The 25,158-nt window shown below is 37.1% G+C and overlaps 1 long non-coding RNA gene and 1 pseudogene across 1 annotated transcript in view; one reads left to right on the top strand and one right to left on the bottom strand.

The window, feature by feature from the left end:
• Nucleotides 1-25,158, bottom strand: part of LOC141374348 (uncharacterized) — a 248,275-nt gene that overhangs the window by 93,289 nt on the left and 129,828 nt on the right. The window lies entirely within an intron of this gene.
• LOC112834542 (large ribosomal subunit protein uL18-like) lies at nt 20,411-21,303 on the top strand (annotated as a pseudogene).

Below are 25,158 nucleotides of genomic sequence, written 5' to 3'. Positions count from 1 at the left end.
TATGTTTTCTCAAATATCCAGTTATTTTCTATACTGAGTTCTCATTCTTCCCAGTAGTTAAGACATAATCTTATATTATTACTTTGGTTCATGGTACATAGAAAAGTTATTTATTCAATATATTGTCTCTAGACCTTATGAGACCAGTAATGTTTGCTGTTAAATAAAGTTGGCGTTGGGGGCGCCTGGGTGGCTCAGATTGTGAAGCGTCTGCCTTCGGCTCGGGTCATGATCCTGGGGTCCTGGGATCGAGTCCCGCATCGGGCTCCCTGCTCCTTGAGAGCCTGCTTCTCCCTCTGCTTCTCTCTCTCTCTCTCCTCTCTCTCCTCCTCTGTCTCTCATGAATAAATAAAATCTTTAAAAAAAATAAAAAAATAAAGTTGGCGTTGGAAAGAGGAAATGATAAGAACAGTAAGTTTATCTCCCATCCAAGTACTAACCAGGCCCGACCCTCCTTAGCTTCCGAGATCAGATGAGATCGAGCACGTTCAGGGTGGGGTGGCCGTAGACGAACAGTAAGTTTATCTAACTTTTATATTGATATGCATTCAACATTTATGCATATGGGACACATATAAAAGGCAACCTGGAAATAGTTGGCCTTGAGGAAAAGAACACATACTATAGTTAAATGAACATCTGGAGACCATCAAGGAGAGGAGAATGATGATGAAGACAGCAGACACACAAGGCCATGAGAATAACATCTGGTGTTAGCACAGTGGGGTTTTTCCAGTTCCTAATTAATTAATGAGGACCTGTTACACGTTTTACATGGAAAATGAAACTGCAAGGAGAAAATGGATGCATATTCTAAGGACAATTACAAAATCATTTTCACGTTTATCACCTTAGTTCCATTTATTTGAAAGATGCTTCAGTTTAGCGATGCATTGCTCTTCACTAATTTTTATATTTAGTAGCTTGGGCTCAGATACACAACAGATTCTTCGGAAAGACAGATATTTGGGTGCAGGACGTTTACTGGGGAGTGCTCTTGAGATTAATACCTTCAGGAGACTGAAGGCAGCCAAACTGGTCCTGTCAGCCTCCCCAGCAGCTGTGGGAATTGGTGCTTGGTGTAAGTGGTGAATCTGGGACTCTTCCACAGTTTGCTACTTTTTAAAGGGAATCGGTTGAGCTTCACTAGTTCAAAATATAGAGATATAATAAGAAATAAATATTTGGTCTTCATCCCTAGCTCCTGGTATAAAGCTCCTAAAACTCTTGGAATTTCCTAAGTGGTAGGGGTGAGAGGAGTATCTTTGGTTATTCAGAGCAAGCCCTTTTCAATGAGACCCAAGTTTATACTAATGAGGTAGCCAACTGTGTGATTAAAGGATTAGAAATTTCAGTCCCAGTCTCCAACCAGTGGCCAATGACTTAATCATTGAAATGAAATTTCAGTTGTAATAAAACCTCCATAAAAAAAAACATTAGACTATGAGTCTTCAGATAAGTGAACTCATGGAGGTGCTGGGAGGGTGCCACATCTGGAGAAGGCACAGAAACTCTGCACACCTACACCCTGCTCCTCCCCCCCAATATCCTGCCCTATGAATCATTTTCATCTGGCTGTTCCTGAGAAGTGTGCTTTATAATAAACTGGTAATAGTAGTCAACTGCTTTCCTGAGTCCTGTCAGCTATTCTAGCAAATTATTGAAACTGAAGATGGACATGAGGAACCCCAAATTTACATCTGGTTTGTCAGAAGTATGGGAGACCCATGACTTGTCATGGACATATGAAGTAGGGGAAGTCTTGTGGGTCTGAACCCTTAAACTGTGGGGTCTGTCCTAACTCCAGGTACTAAGTGTCAAAACTGAATTGAAACATTAAATCCCCAAGCTGGTATACAGAGAGTTAAAAATTAGTTGTTGGTGTGCAAAAAAACCCACATATTTGGTGGCAGAAGTGTTCTGCAAGTAAAAAACAGATCCTAGTAGGTTTCTTTTATTTATGTATTCCTAACTAAAATTATTTTTAAAGCACATCTTGTATAGTTAGTAAGTTATATTTACCATAGCATCCTTTAACCAAAAATGTATTGATATGTTTGACAAAACAATTTAAGAACAAGAGTAGAAACTAAAATACTTTTCTGGTTATGTTTTACTTAAAAATTACAGCCAGTACATCCACTCTAGATCTAGATTGTGAATCAGAATCCCCTCTTCTGGTGTGAAGCAGAAGATAAGAATGAGAGACAAAAAAGAGGCAAAGTGGGAGAGGAAGGGTCCAAGATGGCAATATAGGAGGACTCTGAACTCACCTATTCAACAGAACCATCAAATCTATACCTGTTTATAGAGTGATTCCTCCTACAAAAGAACTGAGGGCTGACTGAAAGTTTCTGCACAACGGATAGAGAAACCACATAGAGAGAAAATGGCAAGAGAGAGACATGGTAATGAAGGGAACCTCCACTTCCAACACTGTGAACTGCAATGGGGAGGGAGAGTAATGAAGCATCATGAACAGATTCAACCTCTGCAGAGACACAGAAAAAAAAATCCATGGTTTTAAAAGACAAACAGAATATAAAAGATCCAGCCCTAGAACTCCGCCAAACAGCAGGGGAGATGCTGGTACTCTCCTTGTGTCAGAGAGACTGGCAAACACCATGATTTACCTTCCCCCTTCACTGTGATGGTGCAGATGGGAGCAGGGTCCAGGTGTCCTAGCTAGCCTACCATCTTGGTGAGCCCCAGTCCCCTAACTCCATACCAGCTCCAGACATCCCACAAAGGTGGCCCCAGCACATGTACACTGAGTACCCCTGGTCAGCACTCATGACAACTCCAGCTATCTTGCTAAGATGACACAATCAAAACATCCCAGAAAACTCCAGGCCTACACCATTTAGTTCCAGATGACTTGCCAGGGCACTCCCAGCACAGAGTGACCTTGGACCTCTAAGCCTGTACCTCCCTCAACAACAAATGCCCTGCAGATCACCCCCTGCATGGAGCATCCCAGAAACCCCTGGCCTGTACCTACTTCACCTTCAGCTGTCCTGCCAGGGCACCCTCAGCATAGAGAGCCCCAGGATCTGCCAGCCTGCACCCACTTCAGCTTGCACCCACTTGCCAGGGCACCTGCTGTGTGGAGAGCCCTGGGAACACCCTGGCCTATGCCCATTTCAACTGTGGCCATCCAACCAGGGTGGCCCCAGCATGAAGTACCCTGCCAGCCCATTCCAGACACAGCTCCAGCAAGTCAGCCAAAGTCACCAGGCATACACAGTACACACAGGGAATGACCATACTCAAGACTATTCCTTCAAGTTTAGGAGAAGTAGCTCTTCTGGCTAATTCATAAAAACAAACACAGAAAGTCAAGCAAAATGAGGGGACAAAGAAATATGCTACAAATGAAAGAATAAAACAAAACCTCAGAAAAATAACTAAATGAAATGGAGATAAGAAATATGCCAAATAAAGAGTTCAAAATAATGGTCATAAAGATGCTCACAGAGCTGGAGAGAAGAGTGGATGAATTCAATGAAAATTTCAATAAAGCAATAGGAAATATAAAAAAGACAACCAAACAGACTTGAAGAATACTGTAACTGAAATGAAAAATACTCTAAAAGGAATCAACAGCAGATTAGGGGATGCAAAAGAATAGATCAGTGATCTGAAAGATAGGGTAATGGAAAACAACCAAACTGAACAGCAAAAAGAAAAAAGAATTTAAAAACATGAGGAAAGGATAAGGGATATCTTGGACAACATCAACCAAACATTTGCATTACAAGGATTCCTTAAGGAGAAGAGAAAAGGGGGCAGAAAACTTATCTGAAGAAACAATAGCTGAAAACTTCAATAATCTGGGAGAAGGAAAGAGACATTCAGTTTCAGGAAACACAGTTCCAAACAAGATGAACTTAAGGAGGTCCACATCATGACACATAATGATTAAAATGTCAAAGATTAAAAATAGAGAATTTCAAAAGCAACAAGAGAGAAGCAACTATTAACATAGAAGGGAAACCCCACAAGGTTATTAGCTGATTTTTCAGCAGAAAATTTGGAGGCCAGAAGAGAGTGGAATGATATATTTAAAGTGCCAAAAGAAATCTACAACTGACAATACTTTATCTAGCAAGATTATCATTTAGAATTGAAGGACAGTTAAAAAGTTTCTAAAGTTTCTAAACAAAAGTTAAATGAGTTAATCACCACTAAACCAGCCTTATAGGAAATGTTAAAAGGACTTTATTGAGTGGAACAAAAGAGGCCATAATTACAGTAAGAAAATTATGAAAGGAAAAAATGTCACAGGTAAAAAAAAAAAAGCAAACATACAGTAAAGGTAGGACAATCATTTATAAAACCAGTATGGAGGTTAAAATACAGAAGTAGTAAAATCAGTTGTATCTACAAAAATTAGTTAAGGGCATTCAGAAAATTATATAAAATATGACAACGTAACACAAAACTTAGAGGGGGGAATAAAAATGAAGTTCTAGAATGTGTTCAAACTTAAGCAACCATCAACTTAATATAGAATGCTATATGTTAAGATGTTGTATATGAACTTCATGGTGACCACAAGACAAAAACCTGTAATAGATACACAGAAAATAAACAAAGTCAAACATGACACTAAAGAAAGTCATCACAAGGAAAGAGAGCAAGAAGAAAGGAACAGAAAAGAAACAAAGAAAAAAAAATCCTCCCCAAACAATGAACAAAATGCCAATAAAAACATACCTAAATGTTCCTATCAAAAGACACAGGGTGACTGAATCAATTCAAACAAACAAACAAGACCCATCTATATGCTGCCTATAGGAGACTCACAATAGACCTAAGGATATATACAGACTGAAAGTGAAGGGATAGAAAAACTTTTACCATGCAAATGAAAGGGAAAAGAAAGCTGGAGTAGCAATACTTACTTATATCTGGCAAAATACACTTGAAACAAAGACTACAAGAGACAAAAAGGATACACATGATAAAAGATCAACCCAAAAAGAGGATATGACCAATTGTAAATATCTATGCACCCAACTTAGGAGCACTTAAATACATATAGCAAATATTAACAGATATAAAGGGAGAAATTGAGAGTAATACAATAACAGTGGGGGACTTAACACCCCACTTACATCAATGGATAGATCATCCAGGCAGAAAATCCATAAAGAAACAGTGTCTTTGAAAGACCAGATGGATGTAACATATATATACAGAACATTCCATTCCAAACCAATAAAGGGCACATTCTTTTCAAGTGCATATGGAACGTTCTTCAGGACAGATCACACATTAGACCATATACAATGATCCAACATCTTTGGGATACAGGAAAAGCTGTTCTAAGTGGGAAACTTACAGCCATTCAGGCCTACCTCAAGGAACAAGAAAATTCTCAAATAAACCTGAAGGGACTAGAAAAAGAAAAAACAAAGGCCAAAGTTAGAAGAAGGAAGAAAATATTAAAGATCAGAGTGGAAATAAATGAAATAGATACTAATACAACAACAAGAACAACAACAACAACAACACAAAACAATAAAACAGATCAGTGAAACCAAGAACTCGTTCTTTGAAAAGGTAAAATTGATAAACCTTTAGCTGAACTCATTAAAAAAAGAGAGAGGACTCAAATAAATAAAACCAGAAATTAAGAAGGAGAAATAACAACTGACACCAGAAATATAAAGGATTATAACAGACTACTATGAAAAATAATATGCTAACAGATTGGACAACCTGGAAGAAATAAATTCCCAGAAAACATACAATCTTCCAAAACTGAGCCAAGAAAAAATAGAAAATATGAACAGATTGATTACTAGTAACAAAATTGAATTTGAATTAATAATCAAAAAACTCCCAACAAACACAAGTTGGGGACCAGTGTCACAGGCAAATTCTACCAAACATTTAAAGAAGAGTTAAATACTTATTCTCCTTGAACAATTCCAAAATACACAGGAGAAAGGAAAGCTTTCAGATATATTCTCTGAGGCCAGCATTACCTTATTACCAAAACCAGATAAAGACACTACAAAAAAAGAGAACTACAGGCCAAGATCTCTGATGATTATAGATGCAAATATCCTTAATAAAATATTAGCAAACCACATTGAACAATACAATAAAAGGATCATTCACTATGATCCAGGAAGATTTATTCCTGGGATGCAAGAAGGGTTCAATATTTGCAAATCTATCACCATGATACACCACATTAACAAAATGAAGTTTAAAAAGTCATAGGATCATCTCAACAGGTGTAGAAAAAGCATTTGACAAAATTCCAACATCAGTTCATGATAAAAGCTCTCAATAAAGTGGGTTTAGAGGGAATATACCTGAACATCATAAAAGCCATATATGGAAAAACAACTAACATCATACTCAATGGTATAAAACAGAGCTTTTCCCTGAAGATCAGGAAGAAGACAAGGATGTCCACTCTCACTATTTTTATTTAACATAGTACTGGAAGTCCTAACCAGAGCAATCAGACAAGAAAAAGGAATAAAAGCTTTCCTTTCTCCTGTGTATTTTGGAATTGTTCAAGGAGAATAAGTATTCCTTCCAAACTGATAAGGAATAAAACTTTCACTATGTAAAGATGACATTATACTATATATAGAAAACCCTAAAGTCTCTACCAAAAACTATTAAAAGCAATAAGCAAATTGAGTAAAATTTCAAGACAGAAATTAATATAGAGAAATCTGTTATGTTTCTATACACTAACAACAGAAAGGGAAATGAAGAGAATAACTCCCTATACAACTGCACCAAAAAGAATAAAATATCTAGGAATAAACTTATCCAAAGCAGTGGAAGACCTGCACCCTGAAAACTAAAAACCACTGATGAAAGAAATTGAAGATGATGTCAACAAATGGAAAAATATACTGTGCCCATGGATTGGAAGAATTAGTATTATTAAAGTGTCACACTACCCAAAGCAATCTACCTATTCAATGCAAGCTCTATCAAAATACCAACAGTACTTTTTACAGAATGAGAACAAATAATCCTAAAATTTGTAAGGATATTTGCAAATGATATATAAAGGAGAGTTCATAAAACTCAACAGCAAAAATTAGCCAAACAATTCAATTAAAAAATGGGCAGAGTACCTGAATAGACATTTTTCCAAAGAAGATATACAGATGGCCAACAGACACATGAAAAGATGCTCAACATCACTCATCATCAGGGAAATGCAAATCAAAACCACAATGAAGGGTGCCTGGATGGCTCAGTTGGTTAAGCAACTGCCTTCGGCTCAGGTCATGATTCTGGAGTCCCGGGATCGAGTCCCACATCGGGCTCCCTGCTCAGCAGGGAGTCTGCTTCTCCCTCTGACCCTCTCCCCTCTCATGCTCTCTATCTCATTCTCTCTCTCAAATAAATAAATAAAATCTTAAAAAAAAAAAACACAATGAAATATCAGCTCACACCTGTCAGAATGGTTAGTATAAGAAAGACAGTAACAAGCGTTGGTAAGTATGTGGAGAAAAGAGAACCCTTGTGCACTGTTAGTGGGGATGTAAACTGGCACAGCCACTGTGGAAAACAGTATGGAGTTTGCTCAAAAAATTAAAAATAGGGGTGCCTGGGTGGCTCAGTGGGTTAAGCATCTGCCTTCAGTTCAGGTCATGATCCCAGGGTCCTGGGATCAAGCCCCACATCAGGCTCCCTGCTCAGCGAGGAGTCTGCTGCTTCTCCCTCTCCCTCTGCCCCTGCCCCCCCCCACTCGTGTGTGCTCTCTCTCTCTCAAATAAATAAAGTCTTTAAAAAAATTAAAAATAGAAATGTCATATGATCCAGCAATTCCACTACTGGGTATTTACCCAAAGGAAGTGAAAACACGAATTTGGAAAGGTCTGTGCACCCATACCTTATTGCAGAATTATTTACAACAGCCAAGATATGGACGCAACCTAAGTGCCCATCAGTAGATGAATGGACAAAGAAGATGTGGTATACATGCGGAATAGACTATTACTTGCCCAACAAAAAGAACAAGATCTTGCCATTTGTGACAATGTGGATGGACCTAGAGGATATTATACTAAGTGAAGTAAGTCAGAGAAAGACAAATACCATATGATTTCACTTATATGTGGAACCTAAAAAACAAAACAAACAACAAAGAAAACAAAACCAGACTGATAAATACAGAGAACAAAGTGGTGGGGGTGGGTGGGAGGATGGTTGAAAAGGGGTGAAGGGGAGTGAGAGGTACAGGCTTCCAGCTATGGGACAAATAAGTCACGGGCATGAGAGGTACAGCACAGGAAATATAGTCAATGGCATTGTAATAGCATTGTATATGACAGAAGGTAGCTACACTTGTGGTAAACATAGCATATAAAGTGGTTCGACTATACTTCAGTTAAAAAATAATAAAAGAAAAAAGAAGCAAAATGTAGTTGGTCCTATTAAAAAACAAAATTCAACTCAGGAATTTTAAAGATATTATTGGCTTTTTTTTAACTGTTCATGTATCAAGCGGCATCCAATCTAGCAGACAGGAAAGATCTGTGAGGAGCTGTAGGAAATGAAAGATTTTTATAGGCAGAAGGGAGTAGAAGGAAGTTGTACGAGCACAAAGAAGACTGACTGTGGCAAGATTACTTTCCTTTAAGGGATGGCAGGGGTCTCTCAGGCAGATGACCTCACTAGCGCTAACCAGGCTATTCTTGTTAGACCAATTTAAGATTCCATTTCTGGAAGAGCACAACTGTAATTAAGTCTCAGTTTGGTGATGTGAGGCTTAGCACAACTGACTCCATTTGGGGTTGCTGTCTTGTTTTTAACAGTTCCCAAGTGGTCTCCACACTGTTTTGGAGAGAGCAGTGTGCTGGAGACAGCCTGGGTGACTTATGAATATGGCCACTCAAATGGTTGGGAGTCCTAGGCAGTAGCAATGCTATCATGTCTTATAAAGACCTGGTCCCCAGAAACACCTGATCCCCTGTTCTCTCCAACCTTAGTTTCTCCTACTTTTTTATGTCTTAACAGAAGACCACAACCAATAAGTTGTTTTCTTATTCTTTTTTTGTAATTGTTGAACTCTGACTCTATACAAGTTTTTTAAATATTAGTAGGGCATAGATAGTCACCGTGTTAAGACAAATAAAAAAAAATAACTCTTCTCTCACTTAATACAGTTTTTTAATAATGCTTTTTGTCTTGGGGTCACTAAAATAGTATTTAGAGTTGTCAGCATGTGTATTTTGAGCATCACATAAAGTCTGTTTGCCACTGTATCCCTCATATCCCTCATCTTATTGCATGTTCTGTTTAGACTTAAATTTGGGGCACACAAAATACATAGAAATAAATTGATTTAATTTATAAAACTACTTCAATCTATTAATTCAAATATAGAAAATGTGGCTCCATAGAATTTACTTGTTGAAAACATATTAGACTTCTGTAGATAGATCCTAATGAAAAAGAAACCTAAAGCACTGAAATAGAATTAGATTTTTAAGTGCTCTATTTACATTTTCCACTCTTGTTTCCTTATCAGCCCAGACTCTACCATTAAAGAGAGACAACTGAACCAATTAACACACTTCCATGGTTCATTTCCCCATGAAACAAAAAACTAATTTTGCAAAGTTATTTTGGCTCCTTGTGCCACTCTTCCCCCTAACTTCTATGTATAAAAACCTTGGCATGTTGAAATCTTCATTAAATATTTCTGAAGGAATGACTTTCAAGTGATATTCTACCAGACTTACGGCAGTAAAGAATAAATTTCATCATGTATACTTTCTCTGCTGGCAAGCAGAAAAATGGAAATTCTAGGCAAGTTAAGGTGGATTATTTTCATTCAAGCTTATAAATAAAACCCGAGTTAGATTTAATAGATAAGGAGCATTAAGGTAACTGATCTTTACCAAATGAAAGTTCTGAATTAGACATAAGTCAGCCTAGAGCTGACTGTGTAGAATTTTAGTAGTACCAAGACAATGCTACCTGTTAACATTTGAAACTCCATAACTTGATTTTTCTTCCTTCCATATTTAGAGAAGAGTTTTACTATGAAAGAAATCTCAGAAGAGGACAACACATAAATATAAATGCACAATAGGAAATGAATGACTAGTCTCAAGAGGAAAAACCAAAATCAGATCTTGATGGCCAAGATATCTCCCTAAGGGATACGGGGCCCTGAAAGGGAGAATGAAAATCTCCAAGACAAATTTTCCTTTACAATTTTAATCTTCCTAAGTTTAATACTGGAGGATACAGTTTATATCTAAACAGACCAAGAATTATACAGATAACTTGGGCAAAAATAACCAGTTCTTGGCTGTATGGAATTATTTCTGGTATCTACACTGATGAGATTTGCCTTTTGGAAAGACTGCTCTTTTGTTCAATGTCAGGGAAAACTTTATTAAATATGAATTTGTCAGGGACACTCAGGTGAACATCATGCCAGACAGCAAGACATTTATATTCAAACCATCAGACAGCCTCTTCTGACATCTTCATAGAAAAATGAGGAGTCCATGCCACTTGTCAGGAGAAAGATACCACTACTTCTCTGCCACTTTCTATAGCTCTGAGACCCCTTGAAGTTTTTATTTGCTTCAGGCTTTCGCCAGTCACACTTTCAGAGAAATTTTTCTCATTATGTTAGCTGCCTCTGACATTCTCACATCCCACCAAAGGAGAAATGGATTTGGTTTTCTTACATTTTGCAAAAATTGATAGAGTGATTTTAACCACATGCAGATACTATCTGTCAGTCATATAAATCTCCAAATGGTTGCACTCCAGTTCTTTTCAGAGAACATGAAACTCCTTGCCTGAGTGTTTCCTGATTCATTTTTCTGTAATTATATGCAACCCATTTCCTTACTACTAACTGTATCCATTTCTTACTGATACCCAAGTCTGAGTATCAAAGGGGCCGTCTTCCTTTTAAATATGAATCATCTCATTTGACTCTCAACTCTGGGTTCAGGGACTCTGTTTTTCCCATTTGCATCACTGTAAATGGATGCATACATATGCAGACCCTCTGTAGGTACATAGTTTGTGTACATACATATGCATACATATGCAGACCCTCTGTAGTACTTGTTTGCTGAATGGATTAAGAATGTTTATCAAAGTCCTACACTCATTAGAACAAAGTTTTTATTAACTTTTCTATCTAAATGTATAAAAAATACCCCTGTTTTTCAGTTTCCAAGAAGTCCTTATATCATGGTAGTATATTTGAGACCATACATGAAAATATACTCTATTAATACCTTAATTTTTCTAAAAATGAACCATAACCAATTTCTTTTGAAAGAACGTGAAAAACAGTAAACAACAACAAAGTTTTTGAGTAGAGGTGAAAAACATTTGGCCTGTAATTCTCCTTTTTTGTGGGGTCTTTGTGCAGTTTTGGAATCAAGCTAGTGCTGGCCCTGTAGAATGAATTTGGAAGTTTTCCTTCCATTTCTGTTTTTTGGACCAGTTTGAGAATAGGCATTAACTCTTCTTTAAATGTCTGGTAGAATTCCCCTGGGAAGCCATCTGGCTTGGACATTTTTGAGAGGAGATTTTTGATTACTGATTCAATTTCTGGTTATGGGTCTGTTCAAATTATCTATTCCCATTATAGGCCAATAACCCTGATGAGCATGAATGCAAAAATTCCTAACAAGATACTAGCAAATCAAGTCTAACAGTACATTAAAAGAATTATTCACCACCATCAAGTGGGATTTACTCCTCTGCTGCAGAGGTGGTTCAATATTCTCAAGTCAATCAACATGATAAACCACATTAATAAATGGGATAAGAACCATATGATCCTCACAATAGATGCAGAAAAAGTATTTGAGAACATATAGCATCCATTCTTGATAAAAATCCTCAACAAAGTAGGGATAGATGGAATATACCTCAACATCATAAAGGCCACATATGCAAGACCCACAACTATTATCATCCTCAATGGGGATAAACTGAGAGCTTTTCCTCTATGGTCGGGAATGAGTCAGAGATGTCCACTATCACCATTCCTATTTAACATAGTACTGGAAGTCCTAGCCTCAGCAATCAGACAACAAAAAGAAATAAAAGGCATCTAAATCAGCAAGGAAGAAGTCAAACTTTCACTATTTGCAGACAACATGATACTCTATGTAGAAAACCCAAAAGACTCTACCAAAAAGTGCTAGAACTCATACATGAATTCATCAAAGTCACAGGATGTAAACTCAATATACAGAAATCTGTTGCATTTCTATACACAATAATGAAGCAGCAGAAACAAAAATCAAGGCAGCAATCCCATTTACAATTGCAACAAAAACAATAAGATACCTAGGAATAAACCTAACCAAAGTGGAGAAAGATCTGTACTCTGAAAACCACAGAACACTGATGAAAGAAATTAAAGAGGGCACCAAGAAATGGGAAAACATTCCAGCCTCATGGATTGGAAGAACAAACTTTGTTAAAATATCAACATTATCCAAAGCAATCTACATATTCAATGTAAGCTCTATCAAAACCCACCAGCATTTTTCAAAGAGCTAGAACAATCCTACAATTTGCATGGAACTATAGAAGACCTGAACAGCCAAAGCAATCCTGAGAAAGAAGAGCAAAGCTAGAGGTATCTCGATTCCGGACTTCAGGCTCTAATACAAAGCTACAGTCATCAAGACAGTATGGCACTGGCATAAACACAGACACATAGTTCAGTGGAACGGGATAGAGAGCCCAGAAATGGACCCACAGCTGTATGGTCAACTAATCTTCAACAAAGGAGGAAAGAATATCCAATGGAAATAAAATAGTCTCTTCAACAAATGGTGCTGGGAAAAATGGACAGCAACATGCAGAAGAATTAAACTGGACCACTTTTTCACACCATACAAAAAAATAAATTTAAAATGAATGAAAGACCAAATGTGTGATAGGAAACCATCAAAATCCTAGAGAAGAACACAGGCAGCAACCTCTTTGACCTCAGTTGTAGCAACTTCCTACAAAACACATCAATGGAGGCCAGGGAAACAAAAGCATAAATGAACTATTAGGACTTCATCAAGATAAAAAAAGTTTCTGCACATTCAAAAGAAACAACAAAACTAAAAGGCAACCTACAGAATGGGAGAAGATATTTACAAATGACATATGTGATAAAAGGTTAGTATCCAAAATTTATAAATAACTTATCAAACTCAACACCCAAAAAACAAATAATCCAGTTGAAAAAAATGGGCAGAAGACATGAATAGACATTTTTTTTCAAAGAAAACATCCAGAGGGCTAACAGACACATGAAAAGATGCTCAATATCACTCATCATCAAGGAAATACAAAGCAAAACCACCATGAGTACCTGTCAGAATGGCTAAAATTAACACCACAAGCAACAAGAAGTGTTGGTGAGGGTACGGAGAAAGGGGAACCCTCCTGCACTGTTGGTGGGAATGCAAGCTGGTGCAGCAACTCTAGAAAACAGTATGGAGGTTCCTCAAAAAGTTGAAAATAGAACTACTCTATGACCCAGCAATTGTACTACTAGGTATTTATCCAAAGGATATAAAAATACAAATTCAAAGGGATACATGTACCCAGATGTTTGTGGCAGCATTATCAACAATAGCCAAACTATGGAAAGAGCCCAAATGTCCAATGTCCATCGACTGATGAATGGATAAAGAGGATACACACACACACACACAATGGAATATTACCCAGCCATCAAAAAGAATGGAACTTTGCCATTTGCAATGACATGGATGGAGCTAAAGTGTATTTTGCTAAGTAAGTTGTCAGAGAAAGACAAATACCATGTGATTTCACTCTATGTGGAATTTAAGAAACAAAAAAGATGAACATATGGGAAGGAAAAAAAGAAAGGGGTGCAAACCATAGGAGACTCTTAACTATAGAGAACAAACAGGATTGATGGAGGAAGATGGGTAGAGGATGAGCTAAATGAGTGATGGGTTAAGGAGGGCACTTGTTATGATGAGCACTGGGTATTACATGTAAGTGATGAATCACTAAATTTTACTACTGAAACCAAGATTACACTGTATGTTAACTAACTAGAATTTAAATAAAAATTTGAAACAAAACAAAAAAGAAGCTTAAAAAAGAAAGGAAGACATATACTAGCTAGAAGGGTTAAAACTTTCTAACTGAGGGGCACCTGAGTGGCTCAGTAGGTTAAGCATCTGACTCTAGCTTTCGGCTCAGGTCATGATCTCAGAATCTGGGATTGGGCCCTGCATGGGGCTCCCCACTCTGCAGGGAGTCTGCTTGTCTCCCTCTCCCTCTGACCCTAACTCCCTCACACACGGTCTCTCTCTCAAATAAATCAATCTTAAAAAAAAAAAAAAAACACACACACCTTTCTAATTGTGGACCAAAATTGGCTTTGAGTGTCTTGACAATCAGAGTATCCACCCAGTAATTATCAAAAAGCCAGTCCTTTATAATTTAGCAAATTGGGGGATAGCTGAAGACAGACATTCTTTTTACTATATACCAACCACACCCTGAAACCAAATTCTCATAGAACAAACAACTGGAACAGGATTTACTTTCTGGAAGAATCTCTTTTATTGCAAAATTAAGGATAGAGAGCATTGAAGGGGGGTTCAGGACAGCTGCCCCATTCCCCCCAGCCCCCCAAATGTGCCACTTTGGTATGTGAATTATTTTGAGCTGAAGGCACTTGAGACCCTCTGGGTTCAAAAGAAACTTTTGTTCCTCCCTTAACCACACAGAAGAATCTAAATTGGGGGGGTCTTTCTCAGAATAAGGATTATTAACGGAGATAAATTTTATCTGAGTGACCCATGTGTATGGCAGAGAAAACATCTAATTACCCAACATCTGCTCTTCTTATTGTCCTGTGAAGTGCATTCCTTTCCTCTGAAATCCCAGGCCCCTACCGCCTTCTCCCTAATTCAGAATGACATACATGTCACCTGAATTTCCAGGTCTATGTGGCTTCATCATTCATACACCTATTAAATTTGGTTTTCTCCCGTTAATCTATCTCATGTCAATTTGATTCTTAGTTCAGCTAGAAGAACCTTTGAGGGGACAGGAATTCTTGCTCCCCAACAGTGTATAATTTGTGTGTTATTTGCTTTCATGTAAACAGCTGCTTGGAATATTTATGCTTGAAAACAAGTTGTTCTTGGTTGTACCATCAATTTACTTGACATTTCTTTATCAAAAGAATTCAGAGAGAACACCAGCATTGGCTTGAACCTAAATGATAATCAATTACAAAATAATGGTCCTCAAAGTTATTAAATTGTAAATGGCATCTCACTGTTTTGAATATGACTGATAATTTGGGACCAATTTGGATTTATTTTTCCTAAAATATATAAAGGGGCCTAAATATTTCCTAAAATATATTAAGCTCCCCTGTGGTTTTATTTCCAAATGTCAAATGAGTTTATCCAATTTTCTTCTTCATCAAGTTTACGTTTTTCCCCCTCCTTATTAACCTAATTGGTTCAGTGTTCCACAAGTATTGTTGGATTAATTGCACTGCTCACATAACTATCCAGAATATGAATTTAAAGAGTTCATGGCAAGACAGAAAATCATATGTGCTTTATGATGAGGACTTAGATGTATCTAAGGATAATTGGGACTAGATAAACGCATAAAAAAAAGAATCAGAGAAAATTATGTAACAGTCATTCTATTAGACTCAAGGCCATTTTCATCTATGAAATTGTCTGAAATTGAAGTAGGAGATTCTAACAGGTTGTTTGATTTTTGTTCTTTGGTCAAGCAGTTAAAAAGACTCAAGAAAGGGGGCACCTGGGTGGCTCAGTCGTTAAGCATCTGCCTTCGGCTCAGGTCGTGATCCCAGGGTCCTCGGATCGAGCCCCGCATCGGGCTCCCTGCTCCGCGGGAAGCCTGCTTCTCCCTCTCCCACTCCCCCTGCTCGTGTTCCCCCTCTCGCCGTGTCTCTGTCAAATAAATAAAATCTTTAAAAAAAAAAAAAAGACTCAAGAAAAACATCTTCCTCTGAAATGGAGAAAGGGGGACGGCACTTAAGTTTTATTACCCGATTTTACCTTTTGCGTAATACTACCTAATTCACTAAGTCTCAGAGTTCAGTGTACATAAAAATCAACCAGGGAGCTCATGTAATGAAGATGACAGGGTCCTACTTTCAGAGATTTTGACTCAGTAAGTGTGGAGAAGATTCAGAAATCGGCATTTTTAAAGTATTCATTCATTCGAGAGAGCGAGCACGCACGAGTGGGGGGTGGGGGGAGAGGAGGAGCAGAGGGGGAGGGACGAGCAGACTGTGCTGAGCACGGAGCCTAGCGCAGGGCTCAATCCCAGGACCCTGAGATCATGATCTGAGCCAGAATCAAAAGTTGGCAGCTTAACCAACTGCACCACCCAGGTGCCCCTCTGCATTTTTAGAAAGCACTCAGATTCTCATGCAAGCAGCTGTCGGACGTCACTGTGAGAGGCACGGACTATAATGAGATAATCACCCATCCTCATCCTCTCCTATTCTTTCAGAAAATACTACCATGTAATGTTGATGTTTGGTTATATTAAGAGATGACTGAGCTAATTTTGTGACAACATATTGGGAAAATTTTAGATTCTTGTATATACATCTTCATTTAATAATTCTACTAAAACCTTGATGGAAGTAGCCCCCTTCCATATTTGTACATAATTATGAGTGTTCTGTGTTTCTTACCACCTTTATAATGGCATATTGGGTTTCTCAACTGGATTTTATGCAAACATATAAACCTGTCAAGATAACAATTATTAATTGTTTTCTACTGCTTTCCCAAGTAGGCCTTTTAGAACTCAGGAAGGTTTTTACAATATACAGCAACGGATACCGAAAAAAATTACCAGCAGACGAATGAGAAAACTAAAGTTGTTCAGGGAAAAGTGATCAGCATGCCAAATAACTACTTTTTGCTTTTATTTTTCTTCAATTGAGATTTAGCTAAGTTAAACTCTATGAAAGAACTTATTTGTAAAATAAAAATTTCTAAAGGAAAATTCTGAAATTGGAAACTAAGTCTCCTAACAGTTTAACTCAAATACATTCTGTGGTGATAAGATTTATGAGTGAGGGTGAGAAGAGGGAGGGTTCAGTGCCGTGGTAATTCTCTCTGAGGAAACGGGGAGTAGAAGGGAGGAGGAGATGTCACTGGAGTGAGGTTCCCTAAGTGATAATGATTCTCCACCGGGTGGAGAATAGTCTTTGGATACAAGACACTGGCAAGCTGCCTCAAGTCTTTTCTCTGTCTTGTCCGAAGTAGCTTTGGAGGAAGGGAGAAAGGTCCAGAAGTTGGGGGGAGGGAAGGAGAGATAGGGACAGAAACTGACATAGGCACAAAACGGAGAGAAACAGAGAGAGAACAGCACAGACAATTTAAAAAAGAAAGCGAGCAGTTTAGGATAGAAGTCGTAGCTCAGTAGAGAAGTCACCAGAAGTTGCTGTTTGAATTGTGGTGGTTTGTATGTAAAAACTGCCAATAAATGCTAGTGGAATCAGAGATCACAACTAACCACACATATGAAGGATTTTTCTCAGAAAAAGCACTAAAGAATAGAAAGCAGTCTGCTCAGTTGGGGTTTTGACAAGTTTACGTTGTCTTAGAAAAGTTTATAATATTCTCTTTTTTTAAAAGAAGTTAATTTTTTGAGGAAAGTCTTCATCATCCTCTCAAAAACAATCAATTGTCAATCAAATTCTAGAATGCAGAATGGCAGCATAAGATAAAGTCTCTGGCTGAACTTCTTATTCCTCATTTCTGTTAAAATACCTATTAAAAGAGGTATATGGGAAAATATCTGCATTAACAGAAAAAAAAAACTATGAAGGAGAACTAATGACTGCCAATGGTAACTCAGCAAGAATGGATTAAGAAACTCAACTACAGCTTTTGTTCAAACTATTGAGCAGAACCAGCAGGCACAGTGTGAGAGGATGAAAGGGGGGTCTGAGCTCTGCCCCTCTAACAGCTCCCAGGCAAGGACAAAAATTCCCTACTCAGCCAGGTGGTTGTTAAATGAAAGTCATCCTAAGAATTAATATTGTTAAAATGTTCATAATATCCAAAGCAATCTACAGATTCAATGCAGTCCCTACAAAAGTACCATCTGTGTTTTTCCCAGACCTAGAACAAATAGTCCTAAAATTTGTATGGAACCACAAAAGACCCTGAATAGCCAAAACAATCTTAAGGAAGAACAAAGCTGGAGGTATATCACAATCCCAGACTTCAAGATATATACAATGCTATGGTAATCAAAACAGTGTGGTACTAGCACAAAAAAAGAGACACAGATCAATGGAACAGAATAGAAATCCCAGAAATAAACCCACAGTTATATGGTCAATTAGTCTACGACAAAGGAGGCAAGAACATGTAAGAGCAAAACAGTCTCCTCAATGAATCGTGCTGGAAAAATGGGACAGCTACATGCAAAAGAATAAAAACTGGACCACTTTCTAACACCATACACAAAAATAAACTCAAAATGGATTAAAAACCTAAATGTGAGATCTGAAACCATAAAACCATATAACTCCTGGAAGAAAACACAGGCAGTGATAACTTGGACATAAGCCATGGCAATATTTTTCTAGATTGTTTCCCTTGCCTGAGAAGACCTAACAAAAAATAAACAAATAAACCATTGGGACTACACCAAAATAAAATGCTTCTGCACAGTAAAGGAAACTATCAACAAAAGGAAAAAAGCAATCTACTGAAAGGAAGAAGATCTTTGCAGATCTTAAGATCCAGGTGACATGACTTTAGAAAGGCAATGTTGTACACATATAAGGGCTAAATTTTAAGATGTTGTTGATGAAGGGATCAAAACCCTGGTGAGCTGGTAGACCTGATCCTGAAGAGAACCACCAACCCACCTTAAGTACAAGTGACTGTGGCATAGGAAATTTTCTTTCACTACTTTTGAATCCTCCCTTTTCTTAGGAGAGTGCATTGCATATACAAGTGTGTTGTACATATGTTATTATTATTATTGTTTAATTTATAATTACTGAGACTGCAATTATTCTGGCAACAGAGGTTGTACCTATTTGGAAAAAAGCTTTCCATAAACACTGCTCTGCACTTGTTGAAAATATATAATTTATACAAAGAAGAAGGTAAGTCTCTATTTGTTTGATAAGAATAACCAGTTTCTTAACCAAAAAAAAAAAAAAAAGTTGCTTTGGTGAATGTGTTTTGGTAATGTACTAAATTTTTAAAGAAAAAGAAATATAGATACCAAAACTGAATTTTGTTTCACTTCTCAATAACCTCATGGAAACCCAAGAGAAAATTGGAAATCTTATTTAGAATTCTTGAACACTTGAATGTCTTGTGCTACCATAGAACGTTAAGTGCGTGAAAGCAAGGACCTTGTCTGTCTAATTCTCCACTTTATCCCTGAGCCCTAGAAAGGAGGTAGCACAGAAGTAGGATCCAATAAATCAAGCTGAATGGATAAATTAAAGTTAACAGGCGCAGTCAGAAACTCTAAATTAGGAATATTTTGAAAAGTCTGCTAAAAAATTATTTTTCTTATGTATGCTAAAAGGTCATGGATTTATCATCTTCCTAAACAGTAACAAGAAGCCTGATCTTAACAACAGACCACTTATTTTCGTAACAATTATCATTATAAACTGCTTTACCTAAGTTTGGTTGTCCTATCTGTTGGATTATTTTCGGTAAACACTGGTAACCTCCTGTATTTAAAGACAGATGTGTAATTACTCTTTATAAACTTGCTACCATGGAGTATGTTACTATAAGAATAAATGTAATATGGAATTCCACCACTCACACATTTATTAGCCAACAAGCACAAAACAGTCATACAGTCTATTTTATATGCTTTAATGTAGTTCCTCTTCTATGAAAAGATCACTTCAGGCAAGTATTACAATATTATAGAAGAAATATACAGCTAGTCTTTTATTTTGAGTCAGGCACAAAAAGCTCTTGGCAATCTCCTATCTCCAGTCCAGGACTGGCTCAAGAATTCTAACCATACAGAGCCATTCTGACAACTTGGGCACTGGATTCACTAGATCCTTATATAATATATAAGTATAGGTATAAAAGCTTGTACAGAGGTTCTACCCAATTCACATATTTGATTTTTTGTTGGTCAAATGAATAGTGTTCATCTAATAAAATATATTGCTTTACTTGAGAGACGGAGAGACAAGAATAGATGAAGCAACTTTAGTCATTGTCTGTGTAATATTGTGGGGTTTTTTCACATGTTAACCAACCACCCCCGCCCCAAGAATACTTCAAACATGAACACCCCCTGCCCCCAAGAATGTTGCTGGGCCTGCTGGTCTGTGGCTAGGTGAGGACACCAGTCTCTGTTCTACAGGATGGGATTTGTTAAAGTTGTCAAGAATAAGGTTTGTTTCAAGAGATACCAAGTGACATTTAGAAGATGACAAGAGGATAAACTGATTACTATGCTTGGAAACGCTTGGTAATTCAGGATAAAATAAGTATAATACACCTAAATACAGGACAATGGTTCGTGTCACCAACAGAGGTATCATTTGTCTGATTGCTTATGCCCATAGAGGAGATAAATGATAGTTTGTGCAGCTCATGCTCGTGAACTCCCAAAGTATGGTGTGAAGGTTGGCCTGACAAATTATGCTGCAGCATATTGTATTGTTCTGTTGCTGGCCTGCAGTCTTCTTAGTAGGTTTGGCATGGACAAGATGTATGAAGGCCAAGTGAGGGTGACTTAGAAAGGAATACAATGTGGACAGCATTGATGGTCAACCTGGTGCCTTCACCTGCTATTTGGATTGCTGGGCTTGCCAGAACTACTACTGGAAATAAAGTTTTTGGGGCCCTCAGAGGAGCTGTGGATGGAAGCTTGTCTCTCCCTCACAGTATCAAACAATTCCCTGGTTATGATTCAGAAAGCAAAGAATTCAATACAGAAGAACATCAGAAGCACATCATGGGTCAGAAAGTTGATTACATGTATTACCTAAATGAAGAAGATGAGGGTGCTTATAAGAAACAATTCTCTCAATACATAAAGAACAATATAACTCCAGACATGATGGAGGAAATGTATAAGAAAGCTCAAGCTGCTATACCAAACAACCCAGTCTACGAGAAGAAGCCTAAGAAAGAAGTTAAAAAGAAGAGGGGAACCATGCCAAAATGTCTCTTGCCCAGGAGAAAGATCAGATACCTCAGAAGAAGGCAAGCTTCCTTAGAACTCAGGAGCAGGCTGCTGAGAGGTAATAAACCAAACCACAATTTTCTATGAAGCTTTTTCAGATAAAGACAATAATAAAAATTTATTTAGCAAGCAGTGAAAAGAAAAAGAAAAAAAAGAATACTTTAAACATTAACTGGCCAACAGTGTGTAAATTAAAACTAAATCTATATATTATATATTGAAGTATTTAAAAATATTATAGACCATATAATACTGTGAAAATGTATTAAAATATTTTATCTTTAAATATACAAAATTAGTTAGGATCTCATATTTTAGTATCTTTGTTCAAACTGTCTTCCTTTCCTCTTCTCCCCACTGTCTCTGTCATCAACATTTTATTCACCCTCCAGATACAGTTTAAATTCATCTTCTTACAGAGAGCCTTCCTGGATTACCCTTGTCAGAACTAATTGTTCCTTCCTGATATTTATACTTCTGTTATTGCTTTATTCTAACTTTGTATTACAGTAAATTATTTCCCTATCAGGTGAGGCAGGGCATATATTTTACTTCACTAAATTAAACAACAATCACTCAGTAACTCCTATCTAAAAGGTAATTGTCTAGATGGGGCAAACAATTCCAAGTAATCATCAGAGAAACATTTAGAGAGGCAGTTATAACTCAGCTAGGTCTTGAGGTCCATCTTAGACCTTCTCAAGAAGTTGTTGATGAACTTGGGAAAAGAAAAGAGATTATAATTTAAAAAATAGATGGTATTAAAGGGTGATAGAAGATTAGGAATACAAGGACCTGAGTATGTTTGTGTGTGTAAAAGATTTCATGATAAAAAAAAAAAAAGGACAAAGTAAGCACGCATGGGAGAATATGATCATGGGATAAAGATCACAAAAAGAGGTATCAGGTTTGGAAATAAAGTCATTTGGGTGCTTCCTCACTGAAGATGTACAATGAGGAAGGGCCTAGCCCCATGCTTTTCAATGCTAAGTACTTGCTGAGTGATCATATAAAGAGTTTCCTTCAATAAGGAGGGACCAATCAATATCACAGTGAAAATCCACAGTATCAAAAATGCTACTAAAAATTTTAATTCATTGGACAATAGATTAGTGATTCGACAACTGACTTCTCTGCCATTCCCTTTTCTCTAAATCTTTTTGTCTTTAATTTCTCCTCTATCCAATCTGGACTTCAGGGCCAACCACCTCAATGAATCTCTTAAAATATCTTCAACTCCCTTCTCTTTTGTCCTTCTTTCCCACGTGTCATATAAAATTTCGACCCCAGATCAATTTAACCTTCAACTACTCCACTCCTCCCCCCAAGAGATTAAGAACCACTAGTAAGAAATTTGCAGTCACTACAAATTAACTCATAGTCCTCAACCTTAAATAAATACAAAACCATTATAGTAAGACTTTTACACTATTTTCAAACCTCCTATTCCACACACAGTCTCAGGAGACATCACATCCAAATCCACAAAGAAAATAGAGGTCATCAGATAGATTCACCTTTGACTCTTTCCTTTTACATTTTAAATTTGGCAGAGGGAGGTAAGTAGCAATGATGAGGATGAGAAGACACTTGTACACTTCCAGGCAGTCTGACTTCAGGCTCAAAGCTATACATCACCTCTAGTGCTTCTCAGAGTGGGTGCTACTGGCATTTTGGATGGGACAATTCTTCAGGAGCATCACTTAAGATATAGTCAAACTATATTACTAATTATTTTTGCAGTTTTTTTTTCACTTTATTGTACATTATTTCATTAGGCTTGTTCACTATTCCTCCATATTTCAGTTTACTGTTTTTGTTTCTTCTTATATTGCTTTTATCTTTATAATGCTTTTATGTTTTGCTTCCCTTTATTACTTGAGTCCTGCCACTTCATTTAGTTCTCCTGTCTTTTAGTATCTCTTTAAGCCTTTGTAACTTTGTGGATCCAGAGAGGGAGAGAGAGAAAGAGCAAGAGGGAAAGAAATGTTTCTGAAAGAATAGAAAGCAGTTTGAATTCTTCTTCTGTTTCCTTGGTTAATTCCTTTTGTGTGGTATTTTCTTCATTTGCTTTTGGCTTTACTCTTTTCCTTTTTTAAGCCTCTGTAAGAGATCCCATGTTGGTTCATTTTTTTAATTATTCATTATTCAAGTATTGGGTAAATTATTTACTAAACCAAAGGAGGGAAACAAAAGGCCAGAACAGAGGGGAGGGCAGTGAGGAAGGAAATAACGTCAAACAGGTTTGCTTGGATTACATACCTCCAAAACATTTTGCCAAGTCTGTCACTTTTTTTTAATTGGTGTTAAATAAAAACTAAAGTGGAGACCACAACTTGAATGTACCCCTAGACCAAACACTCCTAGTCACATAACCAAAATGTCAAATTGTATCAATTTCCCTGAAATGCTGACTCTGACCTTAAATAAAGCTTAAGCCTTCTTCATGTCAGCGTGACCTTAGAGCTTCCTAGCTAATTAGCTATAAACCAGTAAGCTCAGGCAGGAGAGGAGAGGAAAGTGAGTTTCCAGTAACAAATTACTGAAAATAAAAAACAATGTACTTACTCATTCTTGCTTTGTAAACTGAGCTGTAACTACTAACAACTTTAGGTTTTGAAGTCTCCCTGTTCACCAACAGTTTCTCACTCAGTAAAATGTTCATATCAAGTAAAGCTTTCGGAATTTTTCTTTTGTCATTGGTAACATTGGAAACATTTCCCCTTCCTTTTCAACATTCAGGAGTTATAAGTGGCCTGCTCTTAGCCTCAAGTGACCACTGTTTCCCTCCTTATTTCACTCTTTTGCTCCCTTGACAATCACATTCACAGTGGCTTTTGGAAAGATCAGTTCTTTAATGAGCTTTGAAGGATGCAGGGTATCAGTAACCCCCTTCATTTCAGATTTCTGAGCATTTGGTGATCCTTCAAAATGTAGGGTTGAGGATTGTTATCAGTCTCCTTATTTCATTGATGATTGAGTTTTTCATTCATTTTTTTCTTTATTGTTTGGAGAAAGATTTTTTTAAAAAAAAGAAAGAAAAACAGGAACAAAAAAAACCTGTTTCTACACTATCTTTTTCTAAAAGGTCTTTGAAATAGTTTGGCATTAGAAAGTTTAAAACCACACTACCCCAGAAAATCAAATTCAACCTCACTAGCTCCCCTCTTACAGTGTTACAGTAAATGTGTTACAGGTAAACCTCCAAGTATGGAATAGCCCATAAAAGCTTATGAAATGAGAGGGAAACAGCAATATTCTATCTTCTGTATTTTAACCCTTCCCCAAAGCTTATTTTAAGTCTTGTCTCTACCACCACTTTCTGACTGGTTTAAGTTTTCTCATTTACAAAATGGGAATCATGATGCTTACCACATTCTCTGATTGCAAGAAATAAATAACATATAAGTTTTACACTATAAAGCATGTACCTAGTTAACTACCATAAAGACTAGGGGAAACCCACTTCCAGCCCAGGAATTTGGGAAGAGACAGAGTGCCTGCTATCTACATTATTATTGCTTTTGTCATTAACTTCAACTTTTTAAGGTAATTTCACCTGTTTTATAAGCATTTTGCTTTAGTATCCCTATTTGTAAAATAACTATTATTACATATTTCTAGAGTTCCAATTTGTTTTAATTCCACAAATGGTTTCCTACAATTGGAGTTTAAAAAAAAAAAAATCTCTGTTTTCTTAGCGTGGCCTTTTGTTCATTTAATACTTTTTTGTCCCTACACTGCTTAGATGGCTGGCCTGAATCAATCCAGAAGATTTCCACTGACAATAGCTGAGCAGATTTCTGTGTAACAAAAATGTTACATACTATTCGTTAGGGTTTTGTGCTTAATGGATTGTATTCAGCCAGTTGTGTTAACATTTCAGCCTTATTTCCTCTCTACAAAAAGGGCGCAATGTCG

This window comes from Callorhinus ursinus, unplaced genomic scaffold (genome assembly GCF_003265705.2).
Source record: "Callorhinus ursinus isolate GAN/ISIS: 27379988/994484 unplaced genomic scaffold, GSC_fseal_2.0 scaffold17, whole genome shotgun sequence".
Taxonomy (NCBI): domain Eukaryota; kingdom Metazoa; phylum Chordata; class Mammalia; order Carnivora; family Otariidae; genus Callorhinus; species Callorhinus ursinus.
The sequence above is the reverse complement of the archived record's forward strand: the minus strand, read 5'-3'. Positions and strand labels throughout refer to the sequence as shown.